We start from the raw sequence: 14848 nt of genomic DNA on the forward strand, positions 1-14848 counted from the left end.
CGGATTTCGTAGTGTACGCTATTTGCGTTCCCCTTATTTTCGCCGTCTTAGTCTATGTAATTATTTACATAGACTAAGATGGCCCAAAATAAGGAACGCCACCGCCATTTGCGTATGCCTTTTTTTTTTTTTTACCCAGACGTTTTAGGCTACGTAAAACTTAGGTAGCCTATCACGTCTGTGTAACCCCCCCCCCAACAACTTCAAATGGTGGCGGCGGCAGCCAGTCAGAAGACCAGCCACCGCCGCTGGAGCCGCCGCCGCCCGGAAGATCCGCCCCAGGTAAGTCTCGTCCCATGGGGATCCGCAGGGGTTGCGGGGGGGGGTGCTTTCTCTTTAAAATTAACATTTTTATGATGGCATAAGTATTTCCACATTAACATTTTTATGATGGCATAAGTATTTCCCTTCATTAGATGCAACAAATGTTGGTTGTTGCTGTTGTTGTTGTTTGAAAAATCCTAAATTTACAAACATAACATTTACACACATTGACCTGGTTTGCATGTAATGGCACTTCCTGGGTTGTTCAATCCATGAATTGTCATGGCCACGTGATAGCAGGCAAGCGGGCTACTTCCCACATGCCATTGCTTCTGTTTTGCATTCAGTTTCATTACAAAACAAAACAAGAGGAGTGCCCCATTCCTGGCTTATTCAATGTGAAGTCGAAAGGTGGAACCTTGAGTTGTTGTGGGAAAAACAATTATTTACATAGACTAAGACGGCCCAAAATAAGGAATGCTGCCGCCATTTGCGTACACCTTTCCCCCCCCCCCCAGACATTTTCGGCTACCTAAAAACATACGTAGCCTATCACGTGTGTGTGAAAAAACCCCAACACTGCAAATGGCGGCGGCGGTGGCAGCTGGTCGGAAGACCAACCACTGCCGCCGCCGCTGCCGGAGCCGCCGCCGCCCGGAAGATCTGCCCCAGGTAGGTCTCGTCCCGGGGGGATCCTCAGGGGTAGCGGGGGGTGGCCAACCGTTCCACCACACATTTCAGGGGGCTGAATGCACTGGCATTCAGCCTCCCCGAGATCTGTGGCGGAATTCTCTGCCATCCCTAATTGCAGGTTAATTTGCTTTGCCAAACTTCTCGCCTTGGTAAATTGCCTTCTTCTGTCAGCAATTCCTTTAGTATATTCAGGAAAGAGCATAACCTTGTCATTTGCTGGTCCTCACCGAAGCTCACCTCATTCTCTTGCCAGACGCATAAGATAATTTTGTAGAGACTCGTGAAAATTGAACAATAACAGTCCCAAAAGTCCCATTTAGTGCCATGTATTGAACCAGGAACACGATATGCATGCTCAATATCAAGTAGAAAATCAGATGGTAAAACCAATAGCTCATGCAAAAGTTTATCCATAAATTCAGCCAAGAGAGTTCCCCAGATTTCAAGTATTTATCTTGAAAACTGAAAAGGTTATGGCCATTTGTGTTTCCCCATGCAAGTCAATGGGAAAACGTCAAAAATAAGTGATTCGGATGTCCAAACCTTGCTTTGGATTCCGATCTGAGTCAAAGCAGATGTGGTCTGAATCGGTCTGAAGGGAAGCAGGGCTACTTCAGAAGGTCCGAGTCGGCATCAGAAGCAAAGTGGGGAATACGTGCACAGCCCTACTGGGAATCCTATCCTGTGCTTGCTTGCTTGCTTTCTCCCTCATCTCTGGGCTGGGGGTGGGAGAGAGAGAGAGAGGAGAGGTCGTATCCTGATCTTGACTTGTATAAAGCAAGAGGATCTCTTCCAGTGGAGGCAATCTTGGCGGATCTTCTTCACGCCAAAGAGAGAAATGTGGGGAGCTGCAAAGTTGTCTGGGACATTGGTGGCACTCACAGGGTGGGCTGGAGAAGCTGGCATGCTTCTAAAAGGAGGAAGGGGGCAGCAGGCAAGGGAGGGAGGGGGCAGAGAGCTCTCATCCGATCAGAGATTCTTTCCCTCCCCTCCTGCCATAAGGTCAAGGGCAGGGCCCGGGGGTCTGGCAATACTAGTCATGAGTGATTGGCACCAGCCACAGGGCCAGGTGCATGGGAAGCAGCCTGATTTGGGGGGGGGCAGTTTTGTTGTGTGTGTGTGGGTGGGAGGGAGGGAGGGGGAATCTTTGTTTGCCTACCTTAGGCAGTGGCATGGTGTAGGCTGAGGCTGACAGTGCCCCAAGGAATTCTCTGAGAGAGAGAGAGAGAGAGAGAGAGAGGCTTCTTGGTGAGCTTGTGGTGGTCAGGTGAGATGTAGACTCAGATGTCTTGGTTCACAGTTCATGCGTTATCATGCTAAACCTCAAAGCACCATGTTCTCTCTCATATTTGACTTATCTTTTATTCTATTTTTCTTTGTTTCTTTGTTCTTCCAGACATGGATTAATGCAGATGTATGAGAGCAGTACTGTCTGATTATAAGTTATTTCAGCCATGTTACACTGTTGCTTCAAGGCCTCAACTATCTTTCTATTTCTATTTCATGCCATTTGTGTCCCTATGGTAGCCCGTGATAAGCTACGTAAATATTTACGTAGCCTATCACGGCTAAAGCGGGGATGCAAATGGCATCCCCTATGCCATTTGTGTTCCCATTTTCTCCGTGATAGGCTACGTAAATATTTACGTATGTAAATATACGTAGCCTATGACAGCTAAAGCAGGAACTCAAATGGCGTAGGGAATGCCATTTGTGTCCCTGCTTTAGCTGTCATAGGCTATGTAAATATTTACGTAGCCTATCACGGGCTAACATAGGGACACAAATGGCGTCCCCTACTCAGGATGCCTTTGTGTCCACAGCAGCCCGGCAGATGCTGGAGGCTCCGCTGCGGGTTGGCCTTGCTGGCGGCTCCGCGGCCTGGCCGCAGAGCGGAGCTTGCCAGACAGGATTCTGGGGGGGGAAGGAATGGATCGCCTCCCCCCTCATTGAGGATTTCGGGGGGAGGGACGGAGCACCTCCCCCCCACCACGGATGTCCCTGGACAAAACCAGGTAAGTGTTTCATATAGGGATGTACGAAAGCCACTTACCTTTTACGAAATTTGATTCGCGGTGGGGGGGAGGCGCTCCATCCCTCCCCCTGAAATTCTGGCCGGGGGTGGAGGCGTCCTGTCCCTCCCCCCCCAAATTCTGGCTAATACCAAGGCATGCTGCCATATAATCATTAGTTTGAGGACCTTGGTGATGATACAGACTTGTTGTACCTTTGGCTTTCAGGCTGTGGAGGGAGTCATGTATACGTACCCTGACTGAATCCTAAATCTGTATGTGTTTTACATTGATTGAGACAATGGCCTGGTTCACATGTAATGACTAACTATGGGTTAAACTACCCATACTTAGTCAGCACTGTACCAGAGAAAAGCACACACTGCGCTTCCTACATGCTTGCCAGTTTTGCTTTATATCCATTTTCATAAACGGTCCTGGAAAGCCGCATTCCTAAGTTGTTTGATGCAACGTCTAAACCCAGAACTCTGGGTTGTTGTGTAACGAACAAACCACATGTTTTGCAAATACTTTGCTCTTGGGTTAAAACATTGAGTTGTTTTTTCCTCAACAGCCCAGGGTTCCAGGTTTCGACTTCACATTAAATAAGCCAGGAATGGGGCACTCCTCTTGTTCTGTTTTGTAATGAAACTGAATGCAAAACAGAAGCGATGGCATGTGGGAAGTAGCCCGCTTGCCTGCTATCATGTGGCCATGACAATTCATGGATTAAACAACCCAGGAAGTGCCATTACATGCAAACCAGGTCAATGTGTGTAAATGTTATGTTTGTAAATTTAGGATTTTTCAAACAACAACAACAGCAACAACCAACATTTGTTGCATCTAATGAAGGGAAATACTTATGCCATCATAAAAATGTTAATGTGGAAATACTTATGCCATCATAAAAATGTTAATGTGGAGGAGACTGCAGCAGCTATTTTGGACAGTTTCCTATCTGGTCTCCAGTCCCCCTCTGTCCTCTTCCCTGAAGCTGCAGCTAGACGCTAGACCCTCTATCCTGTGCTGTGGCCGTCCTGCATAGGATAGTCATTAGCCTCCGAGGTTGGAGGCTGATGACTCTCTCGACAGGATGGTGCCCTCGCTGTCTCCATTTTAATGTCTTTTGAATTTATGATTCCATTTCCCCTGGTGAATGACATTCATACCCTCTGCTCTTCCCCAGTAGTATATTGGACAACTTCCGACCTGAGGGGCTCATCTTCCGGCGTCATCTCTTTTAGCCTTGTGATACGTTCCATGGGGTTTTCTTGGCAAGAATACTGGAGTGGGTTGCCATTTCCTTCTCCAGTGGACCACATTTTGTCAGAACTTTCCGCCATGACCTGTCCGTCTTGGGTGGCCCTGCACGGCATAGCTTATGGCTTCACTGAGTTACGCAAGCCCCTTCGCCACAAGAAGGCAGTGATCCATGAAGGGGTGATGAAGAGTACCTTCCCCCAAATAGGCTAAATGTTTGAGGGATCGTGTAGTTTAAGAAAAGGATGATTAAAGGGGGACCTGATACAAGTGTATAAAATGATGCATGACATGGCATGAGAGATGATTTTCCTTCTCTCTCTCATAACACTAGATCTCTTGACTGCCCAATAAAATTGTAGCAGTAGATTCAGGACAGATATAAGGAAGGAGTTCTTTACCCAAGATGTAATTAGAATATGGAATATGGAACATTTGTGTGGCTGCCTTTACTGTGATAGGCTACGTAAATACTTATGTAGCCTATCAGGGCAAAGAGCAGGGGTACAAATGGTGTAGCGGCCGCCATTTGCATCCCTGCTTTAGCTGTGATAGGCTACATAAATATTTATGTAGCCTATCACAGGCTAACATAGGGACACAAATGGCATCCCCTACGCAGGACACGATTTGCGTCTGCACCAGCCCGGTAGCAGCTGGAGGCCCCGCTGCAGATCAGCCTGGCCAGTGGCTCCGCAGACTGGCTCCGGAGTGGAGCCGGCTGGGCAGGATTCCGGGGGGAGGACCAGATTGCCTCCCCCCCATCGAGGATTCCAGTGGGAGGAATGGATCGCCTCCTTCCCCCCAGCGGATGCCCGGACCGGAACCAGGTAAGGGATTCGTACATCCCTAGTCTCACATGTAAAAACTGGTGATGTATGGATTGTGTTTAATCCATTCTGTCTGTGTGGTCAGGCACCTTTTGCAAGTTGCCGGCCACCTTTTCTTCCATTGGATTCAGGGTTTAATTTATTTTTTAAATATGCACAAATTTGGAGATGGGAAAAGGTTGAGAAACCTTTTTATCTTCCCCTGGAATTAAAAGGGAAAGCTTACAGTACCATCTGGATGAAATCTTGGAAGAACAGCTGCTTCTGTGGAGAAACAGAGGGGCTGAAATCTAAGAATAGATGCTGGTGTGTCATCTACTGAACACTGTTTGAAACTCCTAAGCAATTAGGAGACACAAGGATAAACGGCTCCAAGTAGCATTTCTGATTTTAAACTACCAGCAATATCTGAGTAACTAAATCTGCATACGTTTGTTTTTTTTGTTTCTGCAATTATACTTGCTTGTTGTGTTTTGGAAAGTGGAGGATGGCAGTACCAAAGGAAAAAAGGAAAGGCTTGAGAACACCACCTACCCCTCCAATTGCTCCCTTGGCAAAGGTTTCTAGAAAAGCTGGAGATGAAGAGGAGTTGCTTGCTTTGATAAAAACGATGTCTTCTCAGCTACCAGAGCAGTCAAAGAAACTGGAAACAATTCAGGACTCAATCATTGCCCTTCAGGGGGCTGTGGATTTAATTAATATCTCTTTTCAAAAGATGGAATCGAAAGTTAATGCTCTTGAAGATTGGGTTACTGCTAATGAAACGGCCATCGAAGCATCTCTTAATATTTTGTCTGCTCAAATTTCTCAACTGGAGGCCTTCACATGTAGAGCGAATCTACGTATCCTTGGTATTAAAGACGTGGCTACTGATATAAGTTTGACGGAATTTATGGATAAACTTTTGCATGAGCTATTTGCTTTACCATCTGATTTTTTACTTGATATTGAACATACATATTGTGTTCTTGGTTCAATACAAGGCACTAAAGAGACTTTTGGGACTGTTATTGTTCAATTTTCACGAGTCTCTACAAAAAATTACCTTAAGCATCTGGCAAGAGAACGAGGTGAGCTTTGGTGGGGACCAGTAAATGACAAGATTATGCTCTTTCCTGATTGAACTAAAGAAATCTAGGGGTGCACAAAAGTCACTTACCTGGTCTTGCAGCTTGCTTCGCGGTGGGGGGGAGGCGCTTTGCTGCTCCCCCCAAAGTTCAGGCCGGGGGGGAGGCTTCCCTCCTCGCCCGGCTGAAATTCAGGCCGGGGAGAAGTGCCCCGTCTCCCCGGCTGCGAATTTCAAAAGAAAAGTAAAAAAAAAAAAAAACGCCCCGTGATAGGCTACGTGACGATTAACGTAGCCTATCACGGCTAGATCTGCAAAGTCAGCCGTGATAGGCTACGTTAATCATCACGTAGCCTATCACGGGTGACTTAAAAAAAAAAAGCGCGTATGCAAATGGCGGCCCCCATAGGGAGCCACCATTCGCGTTCCTTATTTGGTCGCTGTAGTCTACGTAAAGATTTACGTAGACTACGGCGAAAATAAGGACAACGCAAATAGCGTTTTTTTTTACTTTGGTTGTAATGGTGGCGGTGGCAGCCGGTCGAAAGACTGGCTGCCACCCCCACCCCTGACGAAGACCTGCCGAACTGCCGCCGGGACCCGCCGCCGGGAGGGACATTCATGAAAGGTAAGTCCCATCCCGGGGGGGGGGGGCGGGGGGTGGGGGGGCAGAGAAGTTCTCCCTGAACAACCTTCGGAGGACCGAATGCGTTGGCGCTCGGCCCCCCGAAGTTTCGGGGAGAAATTCTCCCCCATCCCTATTGACAGAAGAAGGCAATTCACCAAGGCAAGAAGTTTGGCAAAGCAAATTAACCTGCAATATCATATTAATTATCCGGCTACATTTTAAATTCTTTTTGAAGGCCAGATGAAAATATTTTTGGATCCTGATGCTGCAGAATCATTTTTAATTGGTATTAAAATCAAAACAAGGGAACCAACTCTCTCAGCCTCTGGAGTTGGAACTGAGCCAACTTTACTGTTTTTTTGAAGTGCTGTCTCGGCTATAGCTGATAAGATGTCTAGGCAGTATGCCAGAGTAAATGTTTGCATACTTTTGTTTTCTTTCTCCTTTTTTTGTGTCATATTGTAATAAAATGCCTATTTGTGTGAGTATGTGTGTGTGTTGTTGTTGTTTATTTGGTCAGTTGCTTCCGACTCTTCATGACTTCATGGACCAGCCCACACCAGAGCTTCCTGTTGGCCGTCACCACCCCCAGATCCCCCAAGGTCGAGTCCGTCACCTCCAGAATATAATTCATCCACCTTGCCCTTGGTCATCCCCTCTTCCTTTTGCCTTCCACTTTCCCTAGCATCAGCATCTTCTCCAGGGTATCCTGTCTTCTCATTATGTGGCCAAAGTACTTCAGTTTTGCCTTTCATATCATTCCCTCAAGTGAGCAGTCTGGCTTTATTTCCTGGAGTATGGACTAGTTTGATCTGTGTGTACACATATAAATATATTTTAGGTATGATATTACTTAAAATATACAAATTATTTGCTTTTTTTGATCTTTTTCATAAACTTTTGATCTTTTTATTATTATTATTAATAATAATATCATTGTTGTTGTTCAGTTGTTAAGTCGTGTCCAACTCTTCATGACCCCATGGACCATAGCACGCCAGGCCTTCCTGTCCTCTGCTCTCTCCCAGAGTGTGCTCAAGTTCATATTCATTGCATCGGTGATGCTATCTAGCTATCTCATCCTCTGCCAGCTCATCCCCTTCTCCTTTTGCCTTCAGTCTTTCCCAGCATCAGGTCTTTTCCAGTGACTTTTCTCTTCACATTAGGTGGCCAAAATATTTGAGTTTCAGCTTCAGTATCTGTCCTTCCAAAGAGCAGTCAGGGTTGATTTCCTTTAAGATGGACTGATTTGACCTCCTTGCAGTCCAAGGGACTCGTAAGAGTCTTCTCCAGCACCACAGTTCGAAGGCATCAATTCTTCGGCGCTCAGCCTTCCTTATAGTCCAGCTCCCACAGCCATATGTTACTACAGGGAAAATAATATCATTATGGGATTATTATTATTACTATTCCTTGTTGGCTTAACCTTTAATGTTTATTAATATGCATTAACTGAATGGTAATATATGGCCAATGGAAATGGATTGTTTGCTCCCATTCCTTTGCTTTAAGACTGAGGTTATGATATTGAAAGATAAGGTTTACCGTTTGTGGTGTAGTGGGTTGAAGATTTAATAATACTTGGAATGTTCAGAAGAATGCTGTATAGGTATAATCTGCAATTGAATCTATATCTGGATATTTGGTTTGTTCTTACTGAAGTTTAATATAATCCTTCCTTCCTTCCTTCCTTCCTTCCTTCCTTCCTTCCTTCCTTCTTTCCTTCCTTCCTTCCTCTTCCTTCTTTGCTATCCTCCCTTTTTCTTTTCCTCAGAATACTGTAATGTTGGAAACTGAAGATTCTGATTATGTTGTTGGTAGTGTTTATTTCATTTATAAAAATAAAAAAATAGATTAAAAAAAGAATGTGCACAAATTTACCCATGAAAAAATGTGCAAATTCCCACAATATGAGCAAATGCCCCCAACTGTGCATTTTCATGCTTTAGCCTATGGGGGAAATGCACATTTTCAGACTTTTTTAGAGGTTTATAATATATATATATATATATATATATATATATATAAAAAGAGAGAGATTGAGATAGACCGGCTCCCTATTGTGTGTAATGCAAGGTCAAGATAAATTCCCTTAATGCTTTCAAATGAACCAGATGTGAAGGCTTGCCTATTTCTATATCTAAGGGAGAATGTTGTACTTGAAATAGGGATGTGTAAATCAGCAAAAACTGAGCTTGCTGAAGTTCTCTGAATTCCACCTCGAAGCTTGTTCTGACTCAAGCCCATATCAGATTGTGAGCTTTGTTTTTTTTTTCTTTTCATGTGAAAATCCATGCGTATTTTTGTGCATATTTTTCCAAATGTGTGCATCAATTCTGTGTGTCTTTGAAATGGATGTCTTCTTCTCCCATCGATTAAAGTGTATATGTGTGCATTTTTCAACAGTGTACATTTTTTTCATGTGGAATTTTCAGATATACGCATACTGTCAAACACTTCTTTCTTCTTCTGTGAATCTCTTTGTAAGCTCGCAAGTGTGTGGACTTTGACCACAGATTGCATCTGAGTCCATGCTTGATCCCGAAGTCGCAAACTAGGTAAATCCTGATCAAAAACGAGCTGAAACCAATTTCTCATACTTCCCAAATTTGAAGTTCCAGCCTCGCAAGTGCATACTTCAGAATATCATAGAATTAAAGCTTTGGAAAGGATCTTTGAAGACACCAAGTCCAACCCTGTGTTCAAGGTAGGATGCAACTACAACATCTCTAACTCAAGTAAGTAAGCCAGTCATGCGGCACGCCTAGCTCTACTATGCAAGATTAGCAGAGCATTTAATTGGGCCCTACAGCATCTCTAACAAAAGGCCATCCAGCATCTGCTTAAAACCCTTTAGTGCAGGAGAGCACACCACCTCTTGAGTCAATCTGCGCCACTGTCAAATATTTCTGACTGTTAGGAAGTTCTCCTAAAGTTCAACTGAAATCTACTCCCCTACTCCACCCACTGGCTCTAATCTGGAACAACAGAGACCAAGTCTTCTTAACCTTCAGCATGGTAAACCTTCCAGTTTTTGAAGACAGTTGTCATTTAGGTGCCGAACAACAACAACATGAAAGAAAGAGACAAAGAGATGGGGTCGGGGGGTGAGCTGTCTGGCAGAGGAAAAAATAGGGAATTGTGTGTTTATTTGTTTGTAGGAAATTGATTTGAGGGTGATCCACTCCTAATTTGGGGGGATTCATTAACTCCATTTAAATGCCAAGTAGTGCTTAAATTTAAACTGTTAACGTTCTATTCTCTTCAAAGTGCAACTCCCAACCCCCACCCCTCTTCTAAGTCAGACACTGGGGCTAGCCCCAGGCATTTTGCTGCCTTAGGTGGAGCAAAAAATGGTTGCCCGAACCCACCCTAGTCAAACCAGGCAATAAAATCCCGCAACCACCTTGACTCCTTCTGTGTAGTAAAAATCCCACACTTTGCTGCCCTTTCATGACACCCAAAATCTGGTATCTCAGGCAGCTGCCAGCATTGTAACACACACACACACACACACACATGCACGCACGCACCAGTGCACACACTCATGCATGCACAGACACACACACACACATATACACACAAACACTTGTCGATGTACCTCAATGTATCTAGCTATATGACTGATGATTAAATGCTTGTCCTCTTCTAACGATCAGAATTTTAATGTCTTTGGACTGCTTGATTCCAGTTCCCCTGGTGTATGAATCAAATTCACTTTAGTTCTTTATTATACAGGAAATTGCTTTCAAGGACCTTGTCTGTTGGTCTCTCACTCCCTTAGTTTGTGGTTTTCATCCACACCCAGAGTACCAGGTCAAAAGATTCTGCTTATGTGTGTTCAGTTGGCATGTATACAGTGTGCATGCATATATGTAATTATGCACGCATCGTAACAGGTTGGACAGACAGGTGCCAAGCTGAGCTGGTCTTGCCTTAGGGCGTGTGGGTGAGCAATGGAAGGGGAGCCAGTCAGGAATCACACCTGGGGGAGGTGCAGCCCCAATGCCAACAGGTCAGGTTACAGATCAAGCAAGGAGGTCTCTGATCTCCTCCAGGTGAAACTGGATGCTGCATAGGTGGCAGTGATCTGGGCAGCTGCTGCCTGGGCATCACACTCCCCACATGCATTGAAAGGGCAGACCTGCCCAGAATACTCAGCTCAGGACTTAGCCGAGAGCCTGTATGCCCCGTCTGTGGGCTGCTAAGGTTTGGAGGTGCCGTGGAAGTGATAAGCAGGATCCAGGTTTACTTAGAAGGAGACTTTATTGAGTTACTTACAGCACACAGGCATACCCAATGGTTGTTGGATCAGACAGCTTCTCTGAACCCAGAGCCAAGGGGAAAGATGGGTTTTATACCATACATGTTAGCAGTGAGTCAGCATGACAGCAGCAAGCATGAATTAGTGCAATGTTCTGCAATGTTCCCAGCAGAGACTAACAGTGCTTGTTCAGAAGGAAAACAATCAGAACCTTCCCAGAACAGACACCTGTAGCATAGCACAAACACAGCCTCTCTTCTCAGGTGCATCTTAGGCCCTGGTAAGAGCAACAGTTCAGAGTCCATTAGCATGGAATGTGCTGAGGTGAGGATGTCGACCTTTGACTCATCTTATCAGCCAAGAGGCCCACTAGCAAGAGAACTGCACTAATAATGAACCAAGGCAGAAGGCATTATGGATCTCTAGGCCCCTCTAAAACTCCTGGTGACTTGGTTACAGGCCTGGGGCCATTACAGAGCCTTGGGACCATTTTACAGGGGGACATCCAGGCTAATCTACCCAGGCAGAGGGAATCCATGATCTGGCTCTCCTCCTCACTGGCCTAGAATGGTTTAAAGAGTTGTTTAATATGGGCTGAGTTCAATAAAACTGTAGACTATTTCACAGTAGCATACACAATTCACCAAGATGTGAGCCTGTCATCAAACAAGTGGGTATACAAAATGATACGTGCAATTTTATCTGTGTCTGGAACACCGAACTAATCTGAGCAGGAAGCTGGTGCCTATCGCTCTGAGCAAAGAGAGGCTGGACGGACCTGGTCACCTGCCACTTGCTGATGCTTCCGTGTTTTGTTATCTTTGGTGCTGCAATGATGGTGGAATGTGGAAAGCGGATTTTCTCCTCCGTAATTATCAGCATGTCTCTAACTGTCCTCCTCACTAATCCCTGAGGGTTATCTAGATGCCTCAAAAAGAATAACCTTGGAAAACCTTGTATATGACATGTGCTGATAATTTCAAGTGCTGATAATTTTAAGGAATGTCTACACTGCAGGGCTGTATTGGGATTTCTGCCAGAGATAAACCATTCCAAGTAACCTGAGAAATCAGCATCTACTACTGCTATTGCTTTTCCAAAGGATTGCTCCATTTCTGGTTATTGTTTGGTGCATTAGTACCAAGTATGGGGGATACTGGGCTCAACAATACTACAAGTGAGAAGGATCTTGGAATTGTTGAAGATCACAAGGTGAATATGAGCCAACAATGTGATGTGGCTGCAAAAAAGGCAAATCCTATGGGCTGCATTAATAGAAGTATAGCCTCCAAATCCCATGAAGTACTAGTTCTCCTCTACTCAGCACTGGCTAGGCCTCATCTGGAGTACTGTGTCCATTTCTGGGCACCACACTTGAAGAGGGATGCAGCAGACAAACTGGAGAGGGTTCAGAGGAGGGCAACAAAGATGATCATGGGACTGGAAACAAAGCCCTATGAGGAGAGACTGAAAGAACTGGGCACATTTAGCCTTGAGAAGAGAAGAATGAGGGGAGATAGGATAGTTCTCTTCAAGTACTTGAAAGGTTGTCACAGAGAGGAAGGCCAGGATCTCTTCTTGATCATCCCAGAGTGCAGGACACGGAATAATGGGCTCAAGTGACAGGAAGCCAGATTCCAGCTGAACATCAGGAAAAACTTCCTGACTGTTAGAGCAATACATCAATGGAACCAATTACCTAGAGAGGTGGTGGGCTCTCCCACACTGGAGGCATTGAAGATGAAGATGGACCGCCATCTGTCAGGGATGCTTTGACTTGAATTCGATGGTCTTATAGGTCCCTTCCAACCCTACTATTCCATGATTCTATGAATCCAATATGCTACCTCGAGTTTCAGAGGCAGTATGCCTAGTTACCCCAGTTGCTGGGGAACATGGTGGGAAAGTGCTGTTGCACTCATATCCTACTTGTGGGTTTCCCATGGGCAGCTCTTCTTATGTTCTTCATCACAAGAGGGGGCCTTTTTAACACTGGTGCACACCCTCTGAGTCTCCTAAAAATGTTTACCCATTCCTTCCCTGTCTTGCAATAGATAATCTTGACCCTGCTCCATTTTATTATTTCTTTTTATTTGCTTGTTTTTGTGTTTGTCTCATAATTGTTTATTAATTCTGTATTTTGCAGTGATTTTAATACTCTGTTATGTCTTCTGCTTAGAGATTCTATAATTTCTAGCAGTATAAAAGCATTATCAATCCAATCAATCAATCAATCAATCAAATCTACCCCATTTAGAACACCATGTTTCTTTACACGTGCAACTGAAATCACAACAATCAAAACATCCTTTTCTCAGTCCTAACTATTCTCCACTCATTTTTCTAACAAGGTGCTGCCCATTTCTGTGTGTAATGACAATTGTAATCCTGGTTACATCAGGAAAAAGAAGGAAGGGGAGCCTTTTTGCTGTTATGATTGTGCCTTGTGTCCAGAAGGAAAGATTTCAAATCAGAAGGGTAGGAGTCATAGTTCTTCACAGATGTCAAGCACGCTACATACCATACCATATCCAGCAAAACCCATGTAATGAAAATTGACATGGCCTTTGGTCTGGAAGGAGTAGGAAGATGTCACCCACCCTTGGATATCAGGCTATAGGTAGAGCCCTTCTTATACAAGAATGTAAACCTCTCTTTTACATTCAGGACTAGTTATGCTTGGTTGTGCTTTTTGACACAAAACATGTTGGATTCATGGTCTGTTTTAGTTGGAAATGTGGTTCATAGGTAAAGGGAAGAAGAATGACATATATAAGTAGCTACTGATAAAGAACACGGTGATCAAATACAGATGCATACTTTGTATCAGGATAGCTCTGTGTCTGACTCCATATCAGACACGTAATCCAATATTCTCTATATCAAAAAAGACAGAAATCACTCCATATAGAAAGGTAGATGGCAGGGAGAAGAATTATAGTGTGTGTCTGTGAAAAATTTACTATATACAGTTATAGATGGATGAATGATAGACAGGCAGACTGATATGTAAAGTTTGTGGGGAACTGGACTGGAGAGGGTTAATAGAGGCAGAAGGACTACCAATGTTCCTTAATAGTCCGTGGCAAAGTTTCAAGACACATCTTCTGTTATAGACTGCAAAGAAAAATGCCCTGGAAGGGCTTGGGGATAGTTAGAGAAGGTGACTCATCCTTATTCACTCTCTCCAGCAAGAGGGAGGGGACAAGCTAGGTGTGACTGAGAAACACTACAAGAACTCTTGGGAGAAAAAGATGGAGAATGAATGAGAATGACAGTGAATTGAGGTGGAGCCTCTGAAAATATTTCAGGATTACATCTCGCTCTGGAGATCTGATGTGGGACAGGAAGGGTTGGTATTGGAGTGTTTTCTTCCACCTATGTCCCACCTGCCTATTTGTAAATAAACTCAAATACTGAAAAATGCCATAAGCCTCCAGTGATCAAACCCAGGTAGACACAGCACTCAACACCAGCCCTACCATTAGGCTCAGCAAACCTCTTGCCTCAGCTGGCAGATTGGGATGGGTGGTAGAAATGAGAATCCTCACGTCACCCCCAGCCCTGCTCCCTGCCCAGCTCAGCTTCCAGACACCACTGCCATCCTTGTTGAGAGTTGAGTTCCTGCTAGTGTCATGTTGGGTATTGTGTTCCAGATGATTTTAAAGGGTGGTTGCCTTCTGCTGTGTCCAACACTCTGGAGTCAAGTGGGAGCTAAGTTTTTACCATAGGATGCTGCTGCTATGATCGCCAGAACCACGTAAGCTGTTAGGGCAGAAGGATGTCATGATGAGTAGAGTTCCCAGGTCTGGAACATCCCAGGCCCTG

Source organism: Heloderma suspectum, chromosome 6, assembly GCF_057233095.1.
Source record: "Heloderma suspectum isolate Gila_16-S chromosome 6, 16-S_ref, whole genome shotgun sequence".
In the NCBI taxonomy this organism is placed as follows: Eukaryota; Metazoa; Chordata; class Lepidosauria; order Squamata; family Helodermatidae; genus Heloderma; species Heloderma suspectum.